At 45.6% G+C, this 12,072-nt stretch overlaps 1 protein-coding gene across 1 annotated transcript in view; it reads right to left on the bottom strand.

Moving 5' to 3' along the window:
* The window catches only part of USP22 (ubiquitin specific peptidase 22), a 33,703-nt gene that overhangs the window by 18,586 nt on the left and 3,045 nt on the right, over positions 1–12,072 (bottom strand). The window lies entirely within an intron of this gene.

Raw genomic sequence — 12,072 nt, forward strand, 5'->3', positions numbered from 1 at the left:
GTTAAAACAGAAAAGGCCCAGAAACAAAGGACAGCGGCACAAACGTGACACGGGCGCCGGGTACTGGAGCGTATTACGCCCTTTGATCCTCACGGCCAGCGCCGAGGAAGGCCGCGAGCCCTTCTGACGTGCGTCTGCTGGTGGCCACAGAGCCGGCACGTGGGCTAGGACCTCCTGACCCCGCAGGCCACGCTCCCCCACGGAGCCCAGAAGCAGCCCCTCCGAGCCTCACTCTGCACACACAAGACCAAGGCAGGAGCCGCCCGGGGGCCAGGCTGACCGTCCACCCTCGATGGCAGGCGTGGAGGACATGGCCTGAGGACAAGGCACAAACCTCTCATCACATGAAACTCGAGTCACAGTTTTTCCACCAGGGAGAGCTGCATAGAGACTTCGTAGAAGAGCAGGAAGTGGTGCAGGGGAGCTGGGAGAGGGCGTGTGGGTGCTCCCTCAAGACGAGAGCCCCGAGGCTGGAGCACGGGTCTGAGGACAGGCACACAGGGTGTCCTCGACGCCAGGTGCTCAGCTTGAGTAACACAAATCCTCACGGGCAGCCACAGGCCAACAGGCCCTGTCCTGGAAGCACAGCCTCAGGAAAACCTCACGTCCAGGCTGATCTTTCACCTCCACGTACAATTTATCTCTGGACCCAAACGCAACTCTCATCATTACCACCGTATTTCTTCTTGACTAAGAGCCGCTCTCGGGACTCCCCTGGTGGCGCAGTGGTTAAGAATCCTCCTGCCAATGCAGGGGACACGGGTTCGAGCCCTGGTCCGGGAAGATCCCACGTGCCGCGGAGCAGCTAAGCCGGTGCACCGCAACTACTGAGCCTGCGTCCTAGAGCCCACACGCCACAACTACTGAGCCCACGTGCTACAACTACTGAAGCCCGTGTGCCTAGAGCTCACGCTCCGCAACAAGAGAAGCCACTGCAATGAGAAAGAAGCCCGCGCACCGAAACGAAGAGTAGCCCCCGCTCGCTGCAACCAGAGAAAGCCCACGCGCAGCAACAAAGAACCAACACAGCCAAAAATTAATTGACTAATTAAAAAAAAAAAAAAAAAAAAAAGAGTCGCTTTCAATGGCTAGTTACTTACCTTGTTTTGACACCGGCAAGAGGTTATCTCTGCAAACCCTGTATGGTCAAGCCCCAACGCAGGCCTCAGCACAGGGGACCCGTGTGTGTGCTCGGGTGGCGCAGGGTGTTCCTGTGGATGGCAGGATGTCCAGCGACATCCCTGGTCTCCACCCTGGGTCGCAGGGGGCGCCTGCCCCCTCCCAGCAGGAACCCCTGCTCTGGGACAATCCCACAGGAGTGCGAGGGTCACTGGAAGGACCTGTCTAAAATGCTGCAACGCTAGAAACAGTAGTTGTATCAGCTGTTTATTCTTCCAATGAGCGATCTAAGGAATTCGCTAACTCTAACTGTCCTCAGAAACACAAGGACGTTTTCATTTACTTATTTTTTAACGCAGGGAAATTTTTAAATTACGTTAATAGTTACCTGATGTGTAACAAATGATGCTTCCCAGCACCCGTGAAATTTTTCTTTTATACAAATACTGTTAGGAACAGATTCCTGGAAGCTGTTTACTGCTCACTACAGCTACAGATGTAAACAAAAGATTAAGAGGTATTCCTTATTTTTATCACTCAGGATATATTAAATGTGTGATTGTAATTTTATTAAAATTCCTCTACGAACTTAACAAGAAATCCAATTCTGTTTATATAATTCGAGAAAGAATGCAGGACTAGCATTATCCTGAAAATACAGACATATCAGGATAAGTATATCATTTTAACACATCATTTTTCCCCTTAAAACACACAAAAGCTTTAAAAACACATCAAAATTAAGCCCTGAATTTTAAATGTAAATGTGTATCACCTGTTCTCTTGCAGAACTTCACAAAACAAAAACCTGCCTAAAGAAGAAACACTTCAAGAATTTTAGCTGCACAAAAGAAGAACTACAGAAATTAAACAGAGGCAGATGGGCTACAACCAGAAACAAAGAAACTGGTCACATCCTGAAACAGATGAGGGAAAAGAAAGCCCCAGATTAAACACGCACACACAACTTGACTAAACCTTTTCCACATAAATAAAGCCCATGCTCAGGACTCATTTTAAGGCCGTGAATCCGATTTTATAACTAGGGCTCCACTGACAGGCAGTCCCAAGCACAAACCTATTTTCCATAACCACCAAGGATGCGCCACCTGCCCCAGGCGGAAACGCTTGGCTTAGCTGGGGCTTCCGTGAACTGCAGCTCCCACAAGCCAGTGACTCCAGCATGATGGGCATGAGGAGGGAGGGGAGACAGCTTGGGAATTCCCGCTGGGCAATTCTGGCCCTATCTGAGCACAAAAATGAGTAGCGGAAAGAATGGGTTACATACACTGTACAAAAAAAGAATCCCCCAGGTCCACTCTGAAACTGACACCGTACACACACGCTGCGCGGTCTCCTTCATGGGAAGGTTCCACCTACCGCGGTAGAAAAGACAGGACTACAAAGCCTTCATTTTATAATCAGCATAGTAATAACTGATTCAGGCAAAAAAAAAAAGGGGGGGCGGTGAAAAATTACTGGGTCATTCACAATAGTTAAAAGGTGCAAACAGCCCAGCTCTCCATTAATGGATCAATGGATACACAAAATATGGTGTATCCACGCAACGGAGTACTACCCAGCCACAAAAAAACACAAAGTACTAATTCACGCTACAACGTGGATGAACCTTCGCAACACGCTTAGTGAGAAAAGTCAGACACCGAAAGTCACATACTGTGTGACTCCATTTATACAAAATGTCGAGAATAGGCAAATCCAGAGAGAGAACAGAGATAGAGGCTGCTGGGGGCTGGAGGGAGCGTGGAGAGCAGGTGACACGGTTTGAAGCTTAACAGAGGCAGCTGGTGATTGTACAATGATGGGACCTCACTGGTAGTTTAAAGGGATTAATTTTTGTGTGAATTTCACCTCAATAAAGAAAAACATACATCAAAGTATTCACGTGTGTGTATACATATGCACGTATGTATGTATACTGGGGTGTTGGATATTTTCAAAGTATCACCCCAGAGACTACTTCTGTTAATTAAACAGGAAAAGGTTATGTTTGGCAACAGAGAACTCCGTCCAACACGGCCTTAACCAAACTTAACATCCTCAAAAGGAAAAGCTTACGAATCCAGATAGATGTACAGCTGACCCTTGAACCACACAAGCTTGAACTGCACGGGTCCACTTATGTGTGGATTTTCAATAAACATACAAAAAATATGTGTGTAGAACACTATATGCAAGACTTGTAGTGAAGTGGACAGCCTATCCTCACATAGGCATAAGGTAAGGGATGCTTAATGTAAAATACTCATTTCTTACTGTTTTAAAACTTTGCTTTCAAAGAATTACCACACAGTATGCGTCCCTTGCTCCCGCTCTCCTCGCAATCGGAGATACTGCGTATCAGTCTATCATCACGGGTAACTTTTTAATTTAACCATGTTTCCAATACGGTATTATGAACATGACTGCAATGCTGTGTACCAAAGACATTTTACAATGATTCAATCATTACTGTACAAGCTACTGTACTGACTTGATTACACTCGGCTACCATAAAGCAATCACACTTACCAATACAGAACTGCTCTACCTATAAACTAATATGAATTTCTTTTCCACATTACCTTTTCATTTCTGACGTTAGCTCCATCCTCCAACCCCCATCAACAACCTATGATTTAATCAATCACACCTGTGTAATGATTTAATCACTGCCTATTTTTTAAATAAATAAATTTATTTATTTATTTTGGCTGCATTGGGTCTTCGCTGCTGTGCGCAGACTTTCTCTAGTTGCGGCGAGCGGGGGGGGGGCTACTCTTCATTGCGGTGCGCGGGCTTCTCATTGCGGTAGCTTCTCTTGTTGCGGAGCACGGGCTCTAGGCACGCAGGTTTCAGTAGTTGCAGCACATGGGCTCAGTACTCGTGGCTTGCGGGCTCTAGAGCGCAGGCTCAGTAGTTGTGGCGCACGGGCTTAGTTGCTCTGCGGCACGTGGGATCTTCCCGGACCAGGGCTTGAACCCGTGTCTCCCGCATTGGCAGGCGAATTCTTAACCACTGCACCACCATTAATCGTGACTATATAATGAAGCCTCCATAAAAACCGTAAATGATGGTTCAGAGAGCTTCTGGGTAGGTGAATGCATCAGTGTGCTGGGGGGTGATGCACCCCAACTTCACTGGGACAGAAGCCCCTTTGCTCAGCACCCCCCAGACCTAAGCCTACGGATCTCTTCATCTAGCTGCTCACCTGTATTCTTCATAATAACCTTTATAATAAATAGGTAAACGTACGTAAATGTTTCCCTGAGCCTTGTGAGCCCGAGAAGGGGAGAACAGCCTTGTGACTGGTGTCTGAAGTGGGTGCATCTTGTGGGGCTGGGCCCTCAACCTACAGGACTGGCCGCCAACTCCAGGTCAACGAGTCAGACAGATCTGTGTGACGCCCAGCTGGTGTCGGCTGAGACCGGAGAATTACTCAGTCGCGCTGGAAAACATGCCCAAATAATTTAGCTGGAGCATGAACTTCAGAGTCAGACTGACCTAATTTCAAGGCCCAGCCCTGGCATTTAATCAGTGACCTTGTACAGGGCAGGAGACTTAACTGCCAAGGCCACCTAAACTGCACCATGAGTTCCAAAACGAAATTACGTGAGAGATGCTTTATAAAACGCAAAATGCTACGTAAATACAAAGTAGGATAATCGTAAATGAAAAACAGGTGAGCCCAAGAGACGTGGAGCCGCCCGAGGTCGAAGGGCACACACCTGGCAGAAGCAACCCCGCCCCTGCCCCATCACCTCCCAACTGTCCATCGCAAGTGCCTGCAAGAAGCCATCGGCTTATCCTAGAACCTCATTTAACCTGTTGCTTCCACTGTCCTCCCCAGAACTGCTAACAGGTGATGAAAGTGACGGACACACCCTCCTGTACAGGTGCTGCCTGGTTAAGATGAGCCAAGAACAGGCGTCTGTGAGGCAGGTCACCTCAGTCTCTGGAAACCTCAGCTTCTCAACATCTGCTTGACACCTGCCTCCTCAGGTCTGGGCACTCAAGGCAGCAGGACCTTCAGGAAAAACACAGCACTGCTTCAGATCTCCCCCGAGGGCTCAACTCAGGTCTGATGCAGCCTCCGAATCGGCTGCCAGTTTGCAGGAAATAGAACCAAAGATGAATTCGTGCCCCAAGCCTGCAACCAGCAAATCCAGACCCGGCAAATGATCCCGGCAAAGCCGCAAGCAGATGCCATGTGCCGACCAGGGGTGAGGGGACCGAGACAGATCGGTACAGCCACGAGGGGACCCCACCCAGGGACGAAAGGCTGCGAGAGAGCTCAGCAGGTGAAGCGCGCGGTCGAGGGCGTGAGGTGTTCTGTGAAGCTCGCGGTGGCAGACGCTTCTCACCTGCACCTGCCGCACCGAGTGCAGACCTTAATAAGTAAAGGCTTGGGCTTCCTCTTCAAACCTGGAACCACAGCCGGGAACCATGAGGGAAACATCAGACAAACCCACATCGAGGGACGTCCTACAAAACACCTGAGCGATACTCCTCAAACCTCCTCAAAACCGCTAAGGGCGTCAAAAACAAGGCAAGTCTGAGAAGCTGTCACGCGCACAGGAGCCTAAAGAGACTCAGACCAAATCTCAGGTGGGATCCCAGAGGGGGTTCTGGGACGGATCAGGGGAAAACTAATCAAATCTGAATAAAGTATGACCTTAGTTAATAATAATGTATCAACCTTGGCCATTAGCTGTGACAAAACGTACCAGAGAAATGTAAAAAGTTAACAATCGAGGAGGTGGGGGGTTGATACAGGACCGCTCTGTATTTTTTTTAAATATTTATTTATTTGGTCACGCGGGGTTTTAGTTGCGGCAGCAGGCTGCTTAGTTACGGCAGGCGAACTCTCAGTTGCGGCATACATGTGGGATCTCGTTCCCTGACCAGGGATCGAACCCAGGCCCCCTGCAGTGGGAGCGCAGAGACTTATACACTGTGCCACCAGGGAAGTCCCTCTGTATTATTTTTGATAACTTTTCTGTAACTCTAGAACTACTCTGAGCGCAAGTAAAAACTGGGGAAATAGGAATAAATGGGCTGATCGTATCGATATTGACTCGTGGCTGTAACAGTGTATTAGTTTCGCTAGACGTTACCATCAGGGGAAACCAGGTAAAGGTCCTCTGCTATATATATATATTTTTTAAAATATTTATTTATTTATTTATTTTTGGCTGTTTTGGGTCTTCGTTTCAGTGCGAGGGCTTTCTCTAGTTGCGGCGAGCGGGGGCCGCTCTTCATCGCGGTGCGCGGGCCTCTCACCGTCGCAGCCTCTCTTGTTGTGGAGCACGAGCTCCAGATGCGCAGGCTCAGCAGTTGTGACGCACGGGCTTAGCTGCTCCGTGGCATGCGGGATCTTCCCAGACCAGGGCTCGAAGCCGTGCCCCCTGCGTTGGCAGGCAGATTCTCAACCACTGCGCCACCAGGGAAGCCTGGTTCTCTGCAATTTTTCACAACAGCTGGTCAATCTACAACTACCTCAGAAGAAAAACTGTTTCCATTTTAGACCTTCTACTTGCAACGGCCGGTCCCCTGCTTAGCACGAATGCTGCCATGCTTTGTTGTGATGACTGGGAAGATCCAATTCATCAATAAATAAAGCAAAAGTCAATTCTGCAAAGCAAGAAGTTTTGAAAAGGAAAAAAGTTTACTTTAAAAAAAGGACACATCTAAAAAATGAACTAAAAAAAAAAAAATGACGGACAGGAGACAGCTCTCTGCACCGTTCTCATCACCATCACGTAAGTGCCCGGCAGAGTCAAAAAATACTAATTTAGTCACTGGTGGAGCCAGTAACGCTGGACTTTTCACAGCTCTCGGTCTACCACCTACCAGATGCTGTGTCCTGTCCCTTCAGGTATTTTGTCTAAGCCAGTGACAGCTGAACTGTTACTCTCCAAAGATCACTTCTACTAAAAATTTCAAACATAAGGGATTCATTCAGACCTCAGGAGACAGATCTCAGACTCTAGAACTGAAGCAACATTGATAAAAAGAGATGACCTGTAAGAACCCTAGAATAAATCTTCTTCTAAAACACATAGTGGGGACTTCCCTGGTGGCGCAGTGGTTAGGAATCTGCCTGCCAATGCAGGGGACACAGGTTCGATCCCTGGTCCTGGAAGATCCCACATGCCACAGAACAACTAAGCCCGTGTCCCACAACTACTGAGCCTGCACTCGAGAGCCCGCGAGCCACAACTACTGAAGCCCATGCGCCTAGGAGCCCATGCTCCACAACGAGAAGCCACCACAATGAGAAGCTCGTGCACCGCAATGAAGAGTAGCCCCCGCTCACCACAACTAGAGAAAGCCTGCGCGCAGCAACGAAGACCCAACGCAGCCAAAAATAAATAAATTAAATAAATTAATTTTTAAAAAAACCACATAGTAAAGTAACACTGACTCAAGATAAATAAGACCATTTTCCACCTGAAATGACCTCCCTTTCCACACCACAACCAAAGGCTTGAACCATGCTTCTAAAATACTGACTACCCAGAAACAGAAAGACAAATATATCACTTACATATGGAATCTAAAATACGACACAATGAACTTATCTACAATACAGACTCACAGACATAGAGAACAGACTTGTAGTTGCCAAGGGGGAGGGAGGGGTGGAGTGGGAGTTTGGGATTAGCAGATCCAAGCTAGCATATATAGGATGGATAAACAAGGTCCTACTGTGTATCACAGGGAACTATATTCAATATCCTGTGATAAACCATAATGAAAAAAAAAATATGAAAAAGAATGTATACACGTGTGAATGTAACTTTGTTGCACAGCAGAAATTAACACATTGTAAATCAATGAGACTTCAATAAAATAAATTGAAAATAAAATAAAATGAAATACTGACTACAAAAGCTTCCCTCCTCTCAGGCAAGTGTTCATAGGCTAACAAGCTATACTGTTCCTTTGTAATGATACAAAATGGAAGTTAGGGCATTCCACTTGTACTCTATGAAAGTATGTTATCTTAGACTTTTATATTTTACACTTTTTAAAAATTTCTCTACTCTGTTTCCCTTACATAAAACTGCACTTTTTAAATGCATCTCAGGTTTGTATCAAGTAAACAAACCACATTTCAATCCCTCAGCAAACCAAAACTCATGCGGTTAAAAGGGTCTTGCCCAAGATCATTCCTTCTTAAAACTGATTACCAGGCTTAAGTTTTACAAATTCTTAGTAAATCCTCCAAACTGAAAGCCTGGGGGGGTTGGGGGAGAGCAAGATACACAATACCATTTCCATCCAATGGAATATTAACTGCACAGTTCAAATGAGTGAGATCTGTATGCATTAGGAACAAATGAAAAAAGGAAACAGTATACACAGCATGTATATTTACAAGAACAAAAATGTGTAACTTTGCTGTATATGGCTTTGAAGTGTTCTCTCTCTGTTTTTTTTTTTTTTTTTTTTTTTTCGTACGCATTTTTTTTTTTTTGGCCGTACCACACAGCATGAAGGATCTTCCCCGACCAGGAATGGAACACGTGCCCCCTGCGTTGGCAGTGTGGAGTCTTAACCACTGGACCACCAGGGAAGTCCTGAACTGTTCTCTTTTTAAACACTGAGAACATATTCATATCATCACTTCTGCAGTTACTTTTTAAAACTATGTGGATTCATGAATTTTAATCTTTCTCAGTAAAACCAACATCTCAGCATCTAGAATTATTTACACATTCCTTCACATATGTTTAGGCTACAATTATCTTATGTGTAGGAACTGTCATTGGACATCTACAAATACTGTAAATTTTAAGGCAGGTATTTAGTATCTTGCTATTTGACACCTACTATTTAAATGGCCTTTAAAAATTATGATTTCAATTCCTCAAGATAGAAACCTGGGCTTAAGAGTTAGTTGGCTCTGACTCAACAACAAAAAAACCACCAACCCAATCAAAAGCTGGGCAGAAGACCTTAAGAGACGTCTCTCCAAAGAACACATACAGATGGCCAGGAGGCATGTGAAAAGATGCTCAACATCACTAATTGTTAGAGAAACACAAATCAAAACTACAGTGAGGTACCACCTCAAACCAGTCAGAATGGCCATCATTAAAAACTCTACAAGGGGACTCCCTGGTGGTCCAGTGGTAAAGAATCCATACAGGGGACGCGGGTTCGATCCCTGGTCAGGGAACTAAGACCCCACGTGCCATGGGACAACTAAGCCCACGTGCCACGACTACTGAGCTCGCGTTCCTCAACGAGAGAGCCCGTGGGCTGCAAACTACAGAGCCTACGCACCCTGGAGCCCCCGCCACAACTCAACTAGAGAGAGAAGCCCGCGTGCCGCAACGAAGACCCGACACAGCCAAAAAAATAAATTAAATAAATATTTTTTTAAAAACCTCTACAAATAATAAATGCTGGGGACTTCCCTGGTGGTCCAGTGGCTAAGACTCCACGCTCCCAGTGCAGGGGGCCCGGGTTTGATCCCTGGTCAGGGAACTAGATCCCACATGCCGCAACTAAGAGTTCACGTGCCACAACTAAGATCCAGTGCAGGCAAATGAATAAAAAACAAATAACAAATGCTGGAAAGGATGTGGAGCAGAGGGAACTCTCTTACACTGCCGGTGGGAATGTAAGTTGGTGCAGCCACTGTGGAAAACAGTACGATGGTTCCTTAGAAAATTAAAAACAGAATTACCATACCATCTAGCAATCCCACTCCTGGGCTATACCTGGACAAAACTATAATTTAAAAGGATGCTATAGGGAGGGCTTCCCTGGTGGCGCAGTGGTTGAGAGTCCGCCTGCCGATGCAGGGGACACGGGTTCGTGCCCCGGTCTGGGAAGATCCCACATGCCACGGAGCGGCTGGGCCCGTGAGTCATGGCCTCTGGGCCTGCGCGTCCAGATCCTGTGCTCCGCAACGGGAGAGGCCACAACAGTGAGAGGCCCGCATACCACAAAAAAAAACCGAAACCAAAAACAAACAAAAAGTTCAATTGATTTTAATTCTTTAGCTCTGTCCGAACTTCACCAGACTACATCCTTACTTCAGCCTTATGGGGTAGTATCCCTAACCCAGGCAGAGACAGAATTATTATCTATTTTTAAAAGCCTGATTTTACATAATCTCCTAGAGTAAGTTCTCTGTCCTTCAAAAAGAAAGCAAGTCACCCAGAAATCACATGCCAACGTGAGGCCCAAAACAGTCTCAAAAGAGAGAAGGGGAAATCAATTACAAAAGGGAGAGAAACTATGACTCACAGGTAAAGTCTATAAGGCATACATGCTTAGTTAACACTGAAGAAAGAAAAATGATAGGTTGATCTGACATTTTCCTTACAGAAAAGATTATAATACAGAGGAAGATGACTAATACAGAAAAGAGAAAATGCTATACAAAGATCTTAAAATACATTCCCTTTCTTATCTTATACTTACAGAAACACGATGCTTTCAGTGATTAAGAAACAAATGACTTGCCCATGGTAAAAGAGCACATCAAGAGAGACACATGCAACTTCTAATTCCGTAGTCTATCCTTGTTAAAAGTATTCCATTAATCTTGGGTTTTCAAAATGAGAATAAGCCATTTTAAAATCCTATCTCCTCTGCATACAAAAAGAGTCACCTATTCAGCTTCTAAAATCTTACCTAGCACAGGTTACATGTAAACCAGTGAAAAATTCAATCAAGAGGCAGGTGCCTCGTGACTATATCTGTTAGAGATCTCCTTCCATCTAAATACTAAGTCCTGAAATCAAGGAGAAAAAATAGTGATCCTAATTAGATATAACATCTAGTTAAAGTGTTAACTCTCCCAAAACAACAGGATCTGCTCATTTTACGGGGAATAAAACCCCAGACAAAAAACCCCCAAAACTTATGTTCACAGTGTAACATAAAGACAGCAGCCAATAGCCTAACAAGTCCCACCTACCTTGATGTAAGACTTCATAGGTTATAAAGTTTTCACACATTTTACCTTATCTGACGATTGTAACAACTGCAATTACCTGGTGATTAGTATCTGCTTTTAATAATGCAGCATCTGAGACTGGAGAGGTTAAATGTTCTGCTCAAGATCACCTACCTAACAAACGGCATACCCGGGATTCAAAACCAGATCTTCGGGTTTTGAATTTCTTGCCTTTCCCACCACTTTGCAGATGTCACACAAAGAAGAAAGGCCTGTATACATGTATAGTAAACCTCAACAATCCAGATTAGCAAAAGCCTGATCAATATCAAGCTACTCCCGGCTGCGTGGGAAGAGCAGGGAATTTCTCTTTATCTTTCAGGCAATCTGGGGTCTGCCCTAGCTCTGTCACCCCTACTAGCCATGGGACGTTCGCAGAGTTAACAGCCAATCTATCCATCAGTTCACTCTTCTGTAAAAAGGGAAGAGCTCTGAAGTCTGTTTCCAGTTCTACATTCTAGGAAGACACTGGCAATTGGCTAATACTAGAGTCAACCTCTTTCCTGATAACTCTGGCAATACTACATTTTATCAAGGGAGACTCATAGCAAATCTTTCAAAGTAGGCTCTTAAGCACCCTTAAACTCTCACATACGCTGGAAAATACAAGGCTTTTTATGAGCTTCATGAGTCTGTTCCAGATACTTTAGAAGAAAGAGCGTTATCCAAGCTAATTAAATCATTTCATCATGTGGATCTAAGCAATTGTTGGGATTTTTCCAAAAATGCTCCTTAGGGTATCTTCTGCTTGCATTTTGTTCAAAATTTCAGAGGTAAATATCAACAGAAAATGCTAATCTGGGGCTTCCCTGGTGGCGCAGTGGTTAAAAATCTGCCTGCCAATTCAGGGGACACGGGTTAGAGCCCTGGTCTGGGAAACTCCCACAGGCCGCAGAGCAACTAAACCCGTGTGCCACAACTACTGAGCCTGCACTCTAGAGCCCGCGAGCCACAACTACTGAAACCCGCGC

This window comes from Neophocaena asiaeorientalis, unplaced genomic scaffold, assembly GCF_003031525.2.
Source record: "Neophocaena asiaeorientalis asiaeorientalis breed wild unplaced genomic scaffold, Neophocaena_asiaeorientalis_V1.1 scaffold540, whole genome shotgun sequence".
In the NCBI taxonomy this organism is placed as follows: domain Eukaryota; kingdom Metazoa; phylum Chordata; class Mammalia; order Artiodactyla; family Phocoenidae; genus Neophocaena; species Neophocaena asiaeorientalis.